Here is an 18,655-nt window from a genome sequence, read left to right on the forward strand (position 1 = left end):
ATCATGTATTAGTTCTCCTTAAATAAATTTTGATTTTTAGACTTAATTAATTTAGTGTAGCTTATTCTAGATATATATATTCTAGAGCCTAACATAATCATAATAGAACGTGAATGTTACTTTGAAGTTTGTTTAAAACGGAGTAGAATTCCGAAAGACATAGACTAATTAGTTTTAGAATTATCCAAATTATTTATCTTTATGGAAAAGAACAGCGAAACAATAGTAGCTGGTACTCTTAAAATACATAAATTGAAACTGTAGTCAATGTTACTAGTGAGTACTATAACATCTTTTGTTGTTATGAAAGTAACTTAATGACTCGTTTGTTTGAACAAAATGGTGTCGTTGTCCAGTAAGGAGCTGTCGCATCAGTAAAATGACGAGAGATACCATTGTTGTACGTAGAGAAACAACGGCTTCGCTCTGTAAGGCTACTCCCGGTTTTCACTGACTGTGGACGTGCCTAGGATCCAGGTTATATCCTCGGTTTCCTGGAACTGTGTGTAGAAAGTATTTAGTGTTTCTCTCTTCTCCAGGATATCACCCCTAGACAACTTTCCGACTGCCAGCTTTCTCTAGACCAATAAAGGCTCTCATGTTTACTCTTGGTGATAGACGAGTCGGCTGAGCGGGCTGGCTGCTTCAGGTCAAACCAGTAAAAGGCATCAGTAAACTCTCCCATGTTGTCCTATTTTTCAAAGGCGGCAATTTTGAGTATGAAAAGAACACATGGTTAAAGAATTTACTTAAGCAAACTATTAAGCTTAAATTTAAACAAATTATTATAAGTTTCATATTATTTATTTTTTTCCATATAACTGTGCTTTTTGTGTTGTAACATCATTGTAAACCCATAGTTCACTTGTGGCTTGTTTGTAACTACCAGTAGAACCAACAACCGACGTTAATATTTATATCTGTGCAACCAAATGAATGTTTGAGGGTACACCAATAACAGCAAAATTCTAGATATTGGGGCAAAAGCCTAACTTAGATATGTCCAGTTTACAGTGGAGTATAATTGTTTGAATGGATTGGAACTCCTTAATATTAAAGGTTGTAGTGATCCTGGACGTCAGCCCTTTGCTTCCTTTTGTTAGAACAGATAAAGCTTCCCCTTATGTTCTCCTCTTGTGACTGTGCCATGGGATCTCGACTCCTATCTCCCAAACTTTCCCTGCCGTCCAGAAGAGCATGTAGGTTCAAGCTGGCTAAAGCCTTTTCAGCTTCTTGTCCTGGTGAAAAAACATCATTGTCGTTTCAGTATTTTAGGGAATTCATCCAAATCAATCATAACAGATTATAAATTTGTCTTGAGTCAGATGACTTTTCTTGTGGTTTTTAGAACGTTTAACCAAAAAATGACTGTTCCCCAAAATGGATTCAGTGATTAGTGAAACTACGATATTTGCATTGTAAATTGTGAGGTTCACACTTTGAAAGGAAAATTATTGATTTTTATTTTTTTACTGGTTAAGACTTACAAAAAGATATGGTAGGAAGAGTTGATTTAATTTTAATTTTGAATTTAACTTCAGTTCACCTTCCTTTTATTGGTTGTCTCAGACTTGACTCTTGGAATCTGGAGTCATGTTTGTCTGAAGAGATCCAAAGGATGTCGGTGACGAAGAAGCTCTAAACTTTATATCATTTTTTATCAGAGACCACAATAAATAGGTGAAGAGGTATTCTCATTGTCTCATCAAGTGCACAACTGAGTGCAACTACGATGTTTCTGACACGATCTCTAAGTTCATTGGAGCAACTGAGTTTTCTAACATAAGGTAGCGTCAACGTAACGTACTAGTCTGAGACAGTGTCATATACCAGACGCTGCAATAAAAGGAAGGTGAACTGGAACTAAACTCAACATTCAAATGTAACGTAGAGGTTTGAGACTGCGCAGTACGCCCCCAGAACCTGCGTGTTAGCACACCACCGCCCACCTCCTGATTCGTGCTGGAATGTGTAGTAGGTGCTCCAAGGCCGGTTACCGCGTAAGGTAAACGTTATGGAATACCATTCCTTATTGGTCGGCTGGATTATCACAATAGAATTTAGGCAATGTGTTTCTTGGGACAATACTAGTAGCACTTTTGATCCGTTTAGTAATAGTAGAAATTTAAAGACCATTCCGTTTCATTTAGAGAACTGCACTAGAGATTGCTACTTTACAATTTGTCCCACTAAATAGTTTTAGATCTTTTCATCCCCAGGGGTAGCCTGCTTTTGATACTGAGAGGGCTTTAGCTCTAACTGTATATTTTTCTTGTGAACTAGCCTTAAATGTCTATATACATAAGATAGGACTATTTAAGTACTAACTTATCAATATGCATACTCTCCTCTCCCCGAATTTCCCCTCTTCTTCTGTCAAGATATTTTAGTAAGCATTTATCATGCAAGATGTGTTGATAACCTTTAGTATTCTTCAACCGAACACAAGGAGTTAGATCCTGAGGTCAAAGGAAGGCTAGAGACACACATCCAGCTCGTCACATCCATCACTAAAGCCATCGCTAATGGGTCTATCTGCCACACCCATCCCTGAGCAAGAAGTATACAGTAGCATTGCCAATGACGGAACAGAAATGATAGTTTTCCTCTGTTTGATATGAGTTTTTCATAAATCTCGAGTCATATTGGTACACGGTTGAAACGGGGTGTATTTCCACCTCCTCCCTAGATACCACACCTATATTCGTACACACAAAGGACTCTTATTATAAGGAAGAATACATGAAGAGGAAACTGACACTGGAAATAGTACCCACGATTTCCCCACTACGTTCCCAACTCCACAACGTGGGATAGTGTCCCAACTGCCCTACCTTCAGATCTGACGATCATCTCGGATTATCCTTTTGCCAGACCATATTAACATTTGGAAACATTCAGCAAACGTATTAAAAGGGGAATTTTCCTCAGTATTTGTAGTCGCTGTTTAATTTTAAGATTATAAATCACGTGTCTTCTCGCCATAAACCGTGACTGCTTAAGATGTACTCCCATCCTTCGCAATTGTTTCTTCATTTCATTCTTCTATTCTACAAATTTTTAATACAGTGAATCTGTCTTGTATTTCTAAGCTAAACTAATACTTTTTTGTTTTACACTATGATTAGCATTTGTAACCTCTTTCAGAAACATAGTTGAATATTTGGAGTCTAATTAGTATTAGAGTGGGTTCTATTCAAAGCACTGTAACACAGTAGCGTGATATGTTTCTTAACTCAATTGTCATCGCAACATTCCTTGCTCTTCCACAACACGTGCCCTGCCAACTCACGGGTCGTAAGGCGGTATGTTTACACAGACTCACAATGTAGGAGGTAATAGTAAACATTGCACCAGAACCTGTATTGACGGACTGCCTGCCAAGACGGCTCACGTGTTATGCTAACCCATTTATCAGCTTTTAAGTCGAGCCGAGGACCTTGTATAGTACACTAAGTAGATCCAGTCTTGTGAAAGCTTTGCTCAAGTGACGGAATGTTGATATTGAACTGTCATTGTCCCATGAGCGTTATTAGTGCAGCTGCTCAGTATCAACTCCATATGTAAATGCCGCGTTTGATATGTAATCCAATAACAATAACTGGAAACTATTCTCGGTATAGAGCAGACTAGTGAATATTTCCTGCGAACGAGCCAAACTAACTGAAATTGTAATTACAGAAATGGCTTCAGCCGTAGAGGTTCAAAAGTGTATTTTTTAATCTTAGGAATTATATTATTCCTCAATATATATATGTTTGGAATTTAGTTTTAAATAAAGTACCTGCCAAGTATTTTCTTGTAGTTTAGAATATATGTGTGCTTTAATTTTAACGGAATTACTTTCAGACAAACATTATCTGTCATTTAAAATCATGTAGTAGGTTACCGCAGACATTGACTGATTTTTGTGTTTCAGGTCGGCCGGGCAGTCTCAGTCCAGGTAAGTCTCCTTGGATGTAAGAGAATGGTCCCTCCTGACCTTTCCGCCTGCGTGATATCCTGATTTACCTATGTCTATTATCCAGTCAACACGCTAACCTGCACTGTAGTATATCGAGTCTCAACATAAGCTGAGTTACTGGTCCTTGCACTACAGTCCAGGTAAGTCTAATGGTCCCTCCTGACCTTTCCGCCTGCGTGATATCCTGATTTACCTATGTCTATTATCCAGTCAACACGCTAACCTGCACTTTAGTATATCGAGTCTCAACATCAGCTGAGTTACTGGTCCTTGGACTACAGTCCAGGTAAGTCTAATGGTCCCTTCCTGACCTTTCCGCCTGCGCGAGATCCTGATTTACCTATGTCTATTATCCAGTCAACACGCTAACCTGCACTGTAGTATATCGAGTCTCAACATCAGCTGAGTTACTGGTCCTTGCACTACAGTCCAGGTAAGTCTAATGGTCCCTCCTGACCTTTCCGCCTGCGTGATATCCTGATTTACCTATGTCTATTATCCAGTCAACACGCTAACCTGCACTGTAGTATATCGAGTCTCAACATCAGCTGAGTTACTGGTCCTTGGACTACAGTCCAGGTAAGTCTAATGGTCCCTCCTGACCTTTCCGCCTGCGTGATATCCTGATTTACCTATGTCTATTATCCAGTCAACACGCTAACCTGCACTGTAGTATATTGAGTCTCAACATCAGCTGAGTTACTGGTCCTTGGACTACAGTCCAGGTAAGTCTAATGGTCCCTCCTGACCTTTCCGCCTGCGTGATATCCTGATTTACCTATGTCTATTATCCAGTCAACACGCTAACCTGCACTGTAGTATATTGAGTCTCAACATCAGCTGAGTTACTGGTCCTTTCACTACAGTCCAGGTAAGTCTAATGGTCCCTCCTGACCTTTCCGCCTGCGTGATATCCTGATTTACCTATGTCTATTATCCAGTCAACACGCTAACCTGCACTGTAGTATATCGAGTCTCAACATCAGCTGAGTTACTGGTCCTTGCACTACAGTCCAGGTAAGTCTAATGGTCCCTCCTGACCTTTCCGCCTGCGTGAGATCCTGATTTACCTATGTCTATGAATTATCCAGTCAACACGCTAACCTGCACTGTAGTGTATCGAGTCTCAACATCAGCTGAGTTACTGGTCCTTGCACTACAGTCCAGGTAAGTCTAATGGTCCCTCCTGACCTTTCCGCCTGCGTGAGATCCTGATTTACCTATGTCTATTATCCAGTCAACACGCTAACCTGCACTGTAGTGTATCGAGTCTCAACATCAGCTGAGTTACTGGTCCTTGCACTACAGTCCAGGTAAGTCTAATGGTCCCTCCTGACCTTTCCGCCTGCGTGAGATCCTGATTTACCTATGTCTATTATCCAGTCAACACGCTAGCCTGCACTGTAGTGTATCGAGTCTCAACATCAGCTGAGTTACTGAATCCTTACACTACAGTCTCATTGGTTGCGGCGAGAAACGTTCTTTTTGACCTTTCCACCTTCATAATATCCTGAAACACCTTTCCATACCTTTTACCTATTCAACACGCTAGCCTGCACTGTACTGTATCGAGTCTCAACATCAGCTGAGTTACTGGTCCTTACACTACAGTCAAGGTAAGCCTCCTTGGTTGCGAAGAGAAAGGTCCTTCATGACCTTTCCGCCTACATGATATCTGGAGACTGTGGAACTTGACCTACACTTTGTAACTCGTGTAATTGTTACTTTACGTGGACGTGATGCGGTGGTAAAGTAAGTTGACCCCCATATAACCGATTTTTAACCTTCAGGCTAGTCTACCAGCACATCCAATTCGAAATATATTAGGTTTCAAAGCTGAATGAGTCCAAACATTCAACTATGTGACTGGCGTTGTTACTTTGACTCTGGTGATTGAAACAAAACACAGAAATGGACTTCAAGTTTACACCTGCAGTAAGAGAGTGGAGTCATCATTGACGATGGTGTTATAAATATACTATTTACCTTTGTTAATTCAGAAATCGGAAACTGTGTTTAAGAAAGGCTTTAACGTAATTTCTTTATACTTTGTCGCACCTTAATTCCATGTGTATTAAAGTGGACCCAAATTGGGAAGGAAGGTGGAAAGAAAATCAAACTGGTGAGGCGCTTATTATTGGTTATACCCGGTTGTTTTACCTTTAAAAACAAGTTAGATAGTTTTATCTTTACTACTATACAAAACTTTTAAACTTATTTAAATGTATTACGTAAGAACTATTGGACCGATTACACTTAATTTACATGGAATTTCTTAGGGTTCCTGGTTAACATATAAACTTATTCCTATTTCGAAAATCCCTCTGGGCTACTCCCCAAAATTCTCTGCAATTGTCAAAAATATCTAAATTTTCAAAGTTATTAAAGTTGTTCCGTGTAAACATTGTTTTATCGCAGCACAACTATACGTTTAATTGTTAGTTTATTTTTATACGTTACGTTTAGTTAAATTTGTTTATTTTTATAGTCTGAAACCTTTAGGTTCAACAGGCCGTTTTAAAATTAAAAATAGTTAAGTTTAAAATAAGAAATTAAGAAGATGAATAAGAAAAAAAGAAGTATAAACAATTCGAAATAAGGCCATTGGTGTCGGTTATTCACTAGAACCAGTAGTGCTCATACACGTGCAAAGCATACGAAATTGCTTGCTAAGTCACGGGTAACTGTTCATTTTATAATAAAGATTACTTTTTAATATGACATACAACAATGAATTCATATCAGTAGCCAAATAAATTACTTATCATTGAAATATATGATAAGTAGTACCCTTACCTCGGTGAATGTGTAGACATGTTTTTATAGACTTCAGTTTTAATAAAGGATTGACCATTTTTCATGTATGCGTCTCTCGAAATGTTCTGTCCTACAGGTTTTAAAATATTTGGTTTTAAAGCAAGATAGCTTACTCTTTTTATTTATTCATTCCTCAACAGTCCAAGCTGCGAAGTCTGTTTAGTTGTTAACATTAACTACAGAACTAGTTTGTATTATCTTCAGTTCCGTTAATAAGATAGTCAACTTATTTCAGTTGTCATTTACCGGGAGTTCCAGACTATCCCACTTATCAAGACGGTGTTCTTTAACGTTAATCGCCGGAAGCCCTCGCACTCCACACCGGAAGACCTGAGGGGTCCAGCAGTCGCCTCAGCCGGCCGCACCTAACCTTGACTGGGACTGACTCACTTTCAGTAGATGAAAGTAAAGAAAGCCGTTGACCCAGAGCCCCCGGCCGACTCCTACTTTCTTTGCCTTTTGCCCAATTTCGGATCAGTCCAGTTCACTTTCTCAGACATAAGTATTAGAAAACGAACTTGTCTGGCCACTTTCTGCCGGTCCGATCAAAAAACCATTTCTGTAAAGTTGTGAGCTGGTTCTCCCAGGTCGGGGTCGACAGTCGGCAGTCGGTTCCCACGACTTGCTGCCCGGCCCCGGGAACGTGACTTCAGGCTTGGCCAACAACTCTCTGAACTAATATTAATTTGCATTTTTTGCAATGAGTTGATAACGTTTTTGCAGTGAGCAGTTTTCAACGTTGAAATATACGTTGGTGCTGACTTGCTCTCATAGTGGATTTTAAATTGGCGAGCAAACGAATGCTTTACGTTTTAATTTTATGTGCGAGTAAGAAATTCACTGATTTTAATAAATTTTATTTTAATTGATTTTTTTATAAGTACGATTTAAATTTTGTTTGTTATTTCAGATCGATTGCGGTACAATTTGGATAAATGGAGCCACATAGCCCCCATATTATGACCTAACTCGCAAAACAGAATTAACTGTCTCCTTACATTCAATGAAGAATAAACAATCGCCGACTTATTATAAACCACTGCGTCCTTTATACAACCGAATAAATAATTTCACATGTCCGTTCTCGGAATCAGCGTTTGGATTGGAATCAGTTTGCATCGCTTCTGTAGTTTAAACGGAAAGGCGGCGAAGGTGATTTGCTGAACATGGTACACGTCGGCTCAGTACGAGTACTAATCACAAAGTTTTATCACTAATTGTTTTTAATTATACTCAATCTCAGTGGGAGATCGGGGCTCATTCTAGTGGCAACCTACAGCACTTACAGTACCAAACTAAAAAAGGGAATGGAAGAGGGCGGATAGAATCCAACCAAAATTCTTAAAAAACTGAAAAATGGGTATAATTGCAAACAAAGTTATTTTAAATATAGCAGTTATATACAAAAACTACATTTTCTGTTAATCTTTTACCATGCGCAGTGGGCTTGGCTAATGTACTAAAAGAATACAGTATGGAAATACTGGATTGTCTAGATCAGAATTGGGAACACTACCGCCTTCATTAAATCCACAAAAAATAATTTCACAAATTAAAATGCTTTCTGTTAGAAATATGAAGGTTCAGTATATACCAGTTCATAGTGCAGAGATTTTTGAAAATCGTAATACATTACTTTAATATTTGGCCTATTAGACTACAGTTGGGAATTCATTCATATCATTGATAAAATGTATCAGGCAGGACTGTTACACTCATTCTAGAATTTATACTCTAAAATATTCAGAAATAAAAATGATCTGATTCATGTAAATTTTAAAACCTATAAGCTAATGCAGGAGATTTTCAAAATGAACTGAGGTTATAAAGAAATGCTGTAGTAACGATACGACCGCTTTCAGTTTTAAATTATAAGTTTGGTTGTGGTTGTATGAAGGTAGATAGATATGAAGGGGAGTTTGGTTGTGTTTGTATAAAGGTAGATAGATAAGAAGGGGAGTTGCTGGGGAAAGGCCACAAAGGGAAGTTCGAGATGTCCTTGTAAAACAACGCTCTGATTGATAGTGGTGTAGTAAATGTGGGTGTTTCAGTTCTCTCTTTAATTACGATTGCGGACGTTCTCAGAGCATCGGCGATGCTTCCTTTCATTGCCAATGAACTGTAAAAGCCATTGCTTAAAACAGCATCGAATAGTGGGAGTAACAGGGCGTGAAATTACCCAAGGTTTTCTCAAATCCCTCCCTCACACGCGCGTCACCCGTGACGAATAATGTCATTAACACCAATCCAGTGGCAATAGTGAATAGCGTCTCAATCACACAGTAGTGGGAAAGCAGGGAGAAAGGTGACTCCCTCTGTCGCCCAGGTGTCGCCGAGAGGTCGGCATTACTGATGGACTAACTACAGAAACCACTCCCATAACACATTCCGTTGTTGACAAAAGTGAAAGGCCAAAGGTGTGGAAAGAGCTAATGGTGCTAAATGGAGGTCCTTTGTTGGTTTTAGAGGTTTGGTTACTGACCGCTAATGGTTGGAATGATTTTAGAAATTTTGATGAAACTAGTAAAACGTTATTGGTCGAAAGTTTACCGTGCAAAGTGTTATCTGTCTTTCCGTCTCCTTGTACTTGCTCTGTTACATTTCCTAGCGATTTCTTTGTATCTGTTAGTTTCCATTCAAAACATTGAAAAATGTAGTATTTCAGTGTTGTAGACTGAACAATTTCATCTATGTATACACTGTATTAATTTAGTAGAATTACGAATCCAGATCCCATTTCACAATTACCATTTTAGTAGTCTTGAAAGTGGGTAGAAGGATGTTCTAGTTACACGCGTTAAGGGAATGTATACCAAGAGAATGAACTGGAAAAACTCCAAGGAAAACGGCTTCGTTTACCTTCGTGGCTTCTAATGCCAACAGGATCTTCTGCGGAGAATACAAAGTACAATCCCAATGTCATCGCACTGCCTTGGAACACTCAAGGAGTCAAAATAAACCTTTTTTTGGTATAACAGCGAACAATTGTATACGTTTATGAGTGGACCTGTTTAATTTACAAGTATTTCCTTTTCGTAATTTTCGGTCTATTGGTGTGCATAGAATTAAAATTCCTTCTTGTGTAGTCTCCTGAACATTATAATTAATTAATAGTCGAGTTATAAGTAGTTAATTAGGAGTAGTACTTAATTAAGCAATATTGCATAGACTAATTAACAATGCCGAACATCAATATCGACGACCATTCCAAGCTCCGACGGTATAGTCAATTAAAATATTGAACACTTGTTAATTATTATTTATATTAATAAGGAAAGGCAAGCAATTAAGTTGTTATCATTATGCACTGGGGGATAACTATCACGATTATTACCTTTGTTGCAATTCATATTCAATCAGTGTTTCATCAATTAGACAATTTTTATGATTTTATGAGTGAAGACCTATGTAACGACGTGAGAGTTGTATGCAGGTAGTACTTCAACAGTTTCGCATACACAGTAGATTTTATCGAGACAAACTTTCTCTCACTAATGTAGAACTTTAATACCGATTACCAACCGAATCAATCAATATTCAATAGTGTTTAGTCCAGGTTAAATAAATGTGTAGTTTTTCATCAAAGGACAGTCATCATTTTATTGTTTATTCAATTCACTAAAACATTTTGCTCCCGGCACCGACTGTGATAGTTTATATTTTACATTAGAATATGCTGTACTTGTAATTCTACTTTCTCATTCTCCACTAGCCTGTGTATAGTACTTTCAATGCCCACTGGCTGATAGTATAGTCAATGCTTTACATTTCTCGTATAATACATAATTCACCATTATCGAAATTCTTCGATACTATTTCATTCATGTAAAAACATTCAACCTGATGTATCATAATGAAGAGATTAACGCTTTTGAATTTTGATTAAACATGGATTTTACTTGTGTTGTGTGGTTTTATGAACACCCAGCTTTTATTTTCCTATTGGTATTACGATGTTCAGAAAGCATTGTATATTCCACGGATACATTAACAGAATCTAGTATATTGCAATAATCTCTCATAACGCAATAGTGATCGCCGCACTGGGGTCTTAATTAAAATCAGTACTTTACATTCATTATGTTTTATATTTATTGCCTTTACTCAATTTGGTAACGTACGCATTTAGACTCAGGTTCTATTGATTAGTCAACACTATTAGTGTCCACATTTACCTTATAGTCGTTCTCACTAGAATATATGTTAGTTGTTACCACATTTTCCCGTTAGCTGGAAGAACAGGTTGCGACGGTTGGCCCTATACACGAGACTCAGTGTGGTCAAGGCGAGAACGGTTGCGGACCACTTATTGACCGTAGCCAGCGGGCCACTTCAGTTTAGTTATCCGCAACCCAGCGGGCAGGTCCAGTTATCGGAAACGCCGCTTGTTACTAATTGCAGGTGTCGAGTCCGTAGCGTGTGATCACCTCTTGAAGACTTCCGACGTGCCAGAGGCTCCAGAACGATTTGTTTTCATTATCGTCTAAAAGGAATGCATGACTTGGAATAATGCTTTGAATGAATTTTATACTCCATACAGTTTTAGTCACAATAAGCTGTTGTTTAGAACTTTCCGCACTCCCTAAGCCGTTGATCGTCCTTCACTATCAATATATACGCCCTTGGCAAAACTATGCTAACTGGGTATGCAAACTGACGCTAAAATCAAGCAGCCCGCCTGCCCGGCAGTTGGTGGTGGTGTGGAAGTCACCTTTCAGCCGTTGGTCTCCAGGTTAAGTGTTAGAGAGGGGTTCTTAACTCTAATTTCGGCAGGTGAAATAAGACATCTTTACTTTACTTTTACTTTAAGTCAATGTGAAGAGCTTGTTTATATATTCGATTGTGTATACAGTAATTTTTTGATACATCAAATATGATTGTGTCAAAATGAGGGATTCACTGTGATTATTTAGTACGTTAACAAAATATTTCTGGTTCCAAGTCTTTTTCGCGATTTCTATCAAAATGATATTGGAACATGGCAAAATGAGGTTGTATGTTCTTGCCGCAATTCCTAAGGGGCGCGGTCGACAGGATCCGGGAGGATACCCTGGAATGATTCATCGATGGGTAATGCTGTTAACAAGTGACGTGACACGAGTGAAACCGGCGGCCGTGCCCGGAGACAATGCGGTGTCGGCGAGGCCGGGCCGAGACGGGGAAACCGCGGCGGTGCGACCAGGAGAGTGCAGCCTACTTCTGCACAAGTGTGTCACCGGCCTTGTCCTTCCCCGGTTGAGAGACAGGTACACGCATACGTGCGACTGATCGAGTGCTATCACTGAGAACAAAGACAATGGAATCATAGCGTGAGTTTGAGGTTAACCTCATGCACTTGGCACAATGAGTGTCGGTGCGATCTGGTTATGTTGTCAAGAACTCAGTGTAATGTTACAGGAAGATTATAAACACACTTAAGACTATGTATAACATAGTGGAGAAAACAAAGGAAATCGTCTTTACTAAATTAAAAAATATAGAAAAATAACGGGATTTCGGCCCTTTGTAATCGTTATTTGTTACAACAATAGAGCAACCCTGTGGCGTTCCAGAAATGGCATTTGCTCTCTTCAATTGAAAAATTATAAAAGACCTGTCTTAGCATGTAACAAATAGAATTATCAAGACACAACACAGATTTACCACTAATAAATACACACACACACACACCAGAGTAGAGAAGTTGAGACAGAACGAACAGGAGTCCTTCAAGGGTAATCGCTCGATATTTTAACAGTTTCTTTTGATATTATGAGGCTGGCTCAGTACCTCTGAAAGGACAGAATAGTGTGGAGGAAAGGATATTGACAGACTCATCCAATTTGTTATCGAAACGTATGTCTGTTTCGATAAAAGTAACTAACACAAATTTGGAAAACTTTCGTGTCCTGTCATCCTCACAAATCGCTCATTGTCAGTTATGACCTTAAATATAAAGATTGTTAAATATTCTAAAAATACTGAAAGGCGTTACTGTCTGCATAGGTAGTAACGTTGTGATTCATGTACTGGTTTTATCAAATTTGTCTAAAACAGATAGGAAATTTACGGCTATATTATCAAAACGTGTCATTTAAAGAGATAGATATTTCTTACGACAGCCACGCCCTTGAAACACGTGCAAAGTGTTCGGCCTTGTAGACGTCTTATTGCATCACATCAACAACACCAGCATCGGAGTGGATATTTGAATGTTTGGCATCAGTCCCACAAGGTAAACCAGTCAACCCTCCGACCGGTGAGGTGTGGGCTAACTTCGTGTAATTGTAACTGCTGCAGAGGTGTGGCTCCGTGAAGGCGATCTTGTCCCTCCTGGTTATTGTGGATATCATCTCTGTACTTGTCGGTACAGAATTATTGTACACACATTGCATTGGTCACTTTCTCGTGAATAATTGAGTATGTTATTATCATTTGTCAACGATTGAATAATGTTGTCGTGATTCAGAAGAATGTATGAACAAGGAAAACTGTACTAAGCCTCTACAGATCTCTCGTAGATTGGGGTCAAGTTTAAAATCCTCTATTTTATTTAGATAAAGGAGCTCTTTTAGTCTGGTGGCAAAAATGTAATATTTTTGTACTGGAACTTCTAGGATTCTTAAAACAGTTAATTGAAGTTTGCCATTTCAATTAATACCATTTTTGGATAAGATGTATTCTTAGGTCTTTGTATAATTTATCAACAATTTTTAAATTAACACAGCAGGTTTGCTCATCCGTTTTACATAAGTTGTAATCTATGAATCTGAAGATTAGAGACTGCACTTACTGATAGAGGTTGGTGGAATGAAAATTGGGACCCGACTTCCAAATTCGAGTGTTTTCAGTACTGGTTGATTCATATAATCAAATCCATGCAGCTTCCCACACATCTAAGCAGGTAATAGCTACAAACTGAAGAGCGGCACTAGGATCTCTCTTCGATCTCCATGAAGAAAAGAGGAAGATCGTGGTGAGGTCGCAGAGGTGTGGTACGGGAGAAACAAAAGGTGTTGGAGGCGAGGCGAATGGAAATGACGAGGTTCCGGTTCCGGCCGAGTGGAGACATCTGCCTCCTCCGACATCGACACCTGACCGTCGTGACGTGAGGACTAGCAGCAGTCACTGACCTTCACTTTCTGTTCTGGACGTGACACTTTTATACCATTCGTGAATTCAAGTTCACAACAAAGATACGATGTTCATTAAATACTGGGTCGGTTTAAAAATACTGGCTGAAAAGGAAACGTTCCTGTTCCTATGGAATCCTAAAATATAACCCACATTGCATGGCAATACAAGAAACCTATCAATCAATACATTACATAGGCTCCTCAGCAGTGACGTATATACCACTCAGTCCAGAAGAAGAAAGCTAATATGCATTGTATTTTATTGTGTCCAGCACTACATTTTATTTACGTGTCTAACAGTTTGTTACAACAATGTAAAGCTTATCACTTTCACAAACCAAGTGATTTCTACACAGAAAATCCCACCGCAGCTGACGATCACTTTCTTGTGGTAAATCCCACTAAAGATTTCACAAAAAGCTTATGCAATGCAAATTGGAAAATATATCTGTACACCTAAGAAGCCTATGTACAAAAAAAAAACTACCCTCATGTATTGTACCCAGTCAACTACCCTATTGTATTAGGGTAGTTGACTTGTATTGCCCATGTGATATGGGTATTATGGTTTATATATGGGTATATTTTTATATATGGGTTTTATTATTTATATTTTTCAAGAACTGTTCTCCTTCTTCTAATATCTTTCCACTGATTCTTTTCCTTTTAACATGGTCTCTTTGTTGTAACGTTAATTAAATCTACAACAAAACAGCACTATAATGAAGGAAAGAGGATTTTTCCGGACAGTTGCCATCGTTCAGTGGAACAGGAAATCAGTAACACTACGTTTCGAGATCTGCAGATCTGCACTATAATGTTCTAGTTTTCCACTTACCATATCGAGTAAGATAGTCGCGATGTATTGTTGTTCGATCTCGATTGACAGTCAGAATATACTTAAAATTGGAATGGTATTTTTTAATTAAAATTCAGAGATAATGAGACAGTTGCATGATGAATGTGTCCACCATAGAGTAAACTACGAGTGTATTTCTAAACATAAGTCCGGAGTTACTTGATATTTTATCTCCTGTTATTAGCGCACAATTCTATAGTAGCACTAGAGTTGCCTCTGAATCGTCATCTACCACGAACCATTGTAGAGGTTAACAAATAATACCGTAGAACCGATTAATCAACAGCTGTAAGACTAGATCAACGGTTCAATAATTTCTGATGCATGTTCCATCATAGCCTCAGTACAGTGATCAACACAGCTAATTGAGTCAAGCCTTCAGCTGTGGAATTTGAAAGTTTATTTTACGGTCGACATAATATATTGAAAGTGGAATAAACGAGTGAGTGGATGAACGCTTCAGAACTCTGTGGTGTGATGGTGCCAGGTATTACTTGTGCTATCCCAAATTCTAACACTTTTGTTGAAGTTCGAAGTAGCATAATGATAAAATTCTGGAAGTAGTAGTCGGCTCCAGACTGGCAAGGCAGCCGGAGCGCACCCTGCGAAGAATGCAGCAACCGACCAGCAACAAGGAAGCTATTACGGTTCACCTCCACCACGTGCCGGTGCCGCTCGGCTTCCTGAACCATCGCTTGGGCAACAACCTGCTACAGCAATAGCTACATCACCGCACTATTTTCAATGGTTTGCAGGTTTCTTATTAGCGCTCGTTACGCTTGGGTTCAGTCCCAGCATTCCATCTGACTCCGGAAAGGAGCGAGCAACCACGACTTTGTTGTGGGAACGGGTACCTGTTTTGGAAATATTTTTATTGAATTATATAAGACAATTTCTAATGTTTATACAGACTATGACGATTTTTAGTCTGTTCGTGCTTTGTTGATATAAATAAGAAAAATTAGGTTTCTAAAAATGTTCGGGAGATCAAGGCAGTAATCTAATTTTACGCATTATTGTATATTGGGAAATAAAATGTTATTACATAAAACCTTTGTTTTAACTTTTATTTTTTGTAAGTTGTTTTTGGATTTTTTGGTAAATTATGTTCTTTTTTACTGTAAATGCAACATTAGCCACTCACCGCTGGCTCGCCTCGCTCAAAGATTCACATTATTGAGTAGCAAATACTCACGGCTATTCAGACAGCAAGAGGGCGAGGGAAACCTTACAACAACTAGGTGATAAATTTCTCAATTCCTTGCGTAACAAACTTACTTGACAAACAGAGACTCATTGTTTTGATAAAACTGGTATCTCCCACGCACCTTGCAACCCCGAGTGGAAAGAAAAGAACCTAGTAATTATAAGCCAATAGGATTTCAGATCCCGGTTCCAGATAACAAAAGAAAATAGATGTAAATGATCTCGTGTGATCTCGGGGGGCTCGCGTGTGCCGGTCTTTGTTACTTCCTAACTTTCTCCGGCGGCAGAGTTAGGCAATGTGCGGCGGCACGGCGGTATGCCAGGCTCGGGAGTCGGGATTGTAGAGTTGGTATCGTGGGTGTGATTTAGCGTCGCGGACTACTTACATCTTGCCTGACAATTGTCATGCATCATTTGAGCCATGTATGAAACTAATTTGGATTTTATCAAGTACAGTTTCATTAAATGTGTGATCAAGGAACTCAATAACTGTAGGACATTTAAAATGCAAAAGCTTAAATAAATGTTATATACAAAGATTGTAGTGTACGGTATTTATAACTTTCTGCATTCACTGCGTAGCTCTGTAAATGGAAAGCAGTGACATTTATGCATGGGAATGGCTTCTGCTGCATTCTTTTCTAGAATAGTTTATTAAACTAAACCTTCTTCAATTACCATATAATCTAAAATGTTTTTATCTTACATAAATATGTAATAATTATAAATAAATTACATCGATTTGGTGGTGAACAACAGTCTTTTGCTGATACTATCTAGATTTACTTAAATCCTCGATTTCATATTTTACAGCGTTCTCTTTCATTTTTACAGTCAGTTTTGTCAATCACATCAACAATACATATTGCATCACTTTAACCAGTTTACGTATAGATATTTTCTAACATTTTTCAATAGTTATGTTTGGAATTAGGACAGTTGTTTTTTATAACATGTTAAAGTCCCCCAAAGAAAAATCAATAATCTGATTCTAAACCATTCCCTTGTTAGCTCTAACTAATTACGTGGCGTATTTTTGTCTTTGCTAACTTATTCATTTGAGTAATTCAACCCAGCTACTCGCTGTTGGAATTTGACTTTACTGAAGGCGTTCTAGGTTTGGACGTCTACTAGTTCTGGCGTATCTAGTAAACGTCACAAGAATAAAAGAGACTTAAAAAAGTGCATTTTGCACAAGACAGAACCGCCAAATAAGAGTGGAGGTGGTAAAGGTGATAGAAAAAGATTTTTAGTATTGTAAGTGAAAGTATCCGATTGGCGTTGGCAAAGAAGTGCTGCCTAAAAAAGAATTTCCAGAGGTAGCCTCAGGTGTTTAAGGTGGATCTCAGCAAGGTACAAGACGTGGAAGGATGTGCTTGTCGTGATCGGTTCCGTTCTTCTTCCATCCAGTTTCCGGCAAACGGGCCACTACTTTGTCACTTTATTTTGCTCTGCTGAGTCCAATGTTTGTGTGGTTATTAATATATTTTTCTCCAGTCACCGGTTCTCATCCATGGGACCGGTCGCCGCTCCCAGATTATTTGAAACTGTTATTTATCAATCTTTCACAAAAACACTGCCGTTATGAATATAATTCTGTATAATATTGTTTGGATTTTAAACCGATTCACACCAAACTTGGCATGGAAATATGACCTACACGAAATATTCGTTAGCCGTTTAAGATGATGTTATAAGTACGACAATTTTTATCTTGAATGGTAAAAATAAATGCTAAATGACCGATAAATGCGTCACCGATCCAAGCGATTATTAACATGCAAATTTGCTACGAAAATTAAAAATTAAAATATGAAAATACCATGTACTATATACATACGTATAACCTACAAAACATAATTCCAATACTTTAACGCATCATATTATTTGTACTGTGTGTATGTATACTCATTTGCTTCATTTTTTAGTGGATACAGTATATTTCATAAAACTATATCAATACATAAAATATGTTCTATAGGCTTATATACCAGTTGATGGCTGACTTACAGTAGACAGGTAACAGCGGCCAGCTATGTGTGAATGAATAGTGCAGAGTTGTAATTCTTAACTATTGTAATACATGTTTAATTTAATATTGTCCCATGTGTCTCGCAGGTGACATCTATCTTTCACCCAACAGTAATATTTTTAATATTGAACAGGGTGTCGTAATTAAACATCATCGAATCTCTAACAGTGTTCTCGGTTTTTGGACAGAGCTTTAGGGGTAGGATCTTAATTTTTTTTTGTAAAATGTGATCAGTAAGCTAAATCAAATTAGTTTAACAGTTGTTTCTGACTAAAATTGCTGTCAATATATACTCCAGAAGATATTTTTTGTCATCATTAACTACGATTTGTAATTTATATTCAGAACAAAACCTACGTCGTACGAGTATATCTGTCCAAACGATAATTTGTGCTTTTTTCCCGTAAACGAATTGGCACTTAATTTTAGTCCAGTGTGTAACATTTTAGGTTCCTACTCCCAGTAGTTAGCGCAGTATGAACAAGGAAAGTTTCAGTTAGTGTGTGGTCTACTTAACACTAAAGTGTGGACCTGAGTGATTCGAAAACATCGTATCACGCTTGCGACATGTGGGGAGCGCGGTGTGGCAAGGCGGGTGCGGTGATGTTGATGGCGATATGTAGATGTTGATGACTAGGTAGTAATGTTTGATGGACTCTCAC

The 18,655-nt window shown here is 38.4% G+C and overlaps 1 protein-coding gene across 1 annotated transcript in view; it reads left to right on the top strand.

The window, feature by feature from the left end:
- The window catches only part of LOC124354977, a 124,208-nt gene that overhangs the window by 45,509 nt on the left and 60,044 nt on the right, over positions 1-18,655 (top strand). The window contains 1 exon segment of the mRNA XM_046805816.1: positions 3,920-3,943. The gene's annotated coding sequence lies outside the window, so the exon portion shown is untranslated.

Source organism: Homalodisca vitripennis, chromosome 2 (assembly GCF_021130785.1).
Source record: "Homalodisca vitripennis isolate AUS2020 chromosome 2, UT_GWSS_2.1, whole genome shotgun sequence".
In the NCBI taxonomy this organism is placed as follows: domain Eukaryota; kingdom Metazoa; phylum Arthropoda; class Insecta; order Hemiptera; family Cicadellidae; genus Homalodisca; species Homalodisca vitripennis.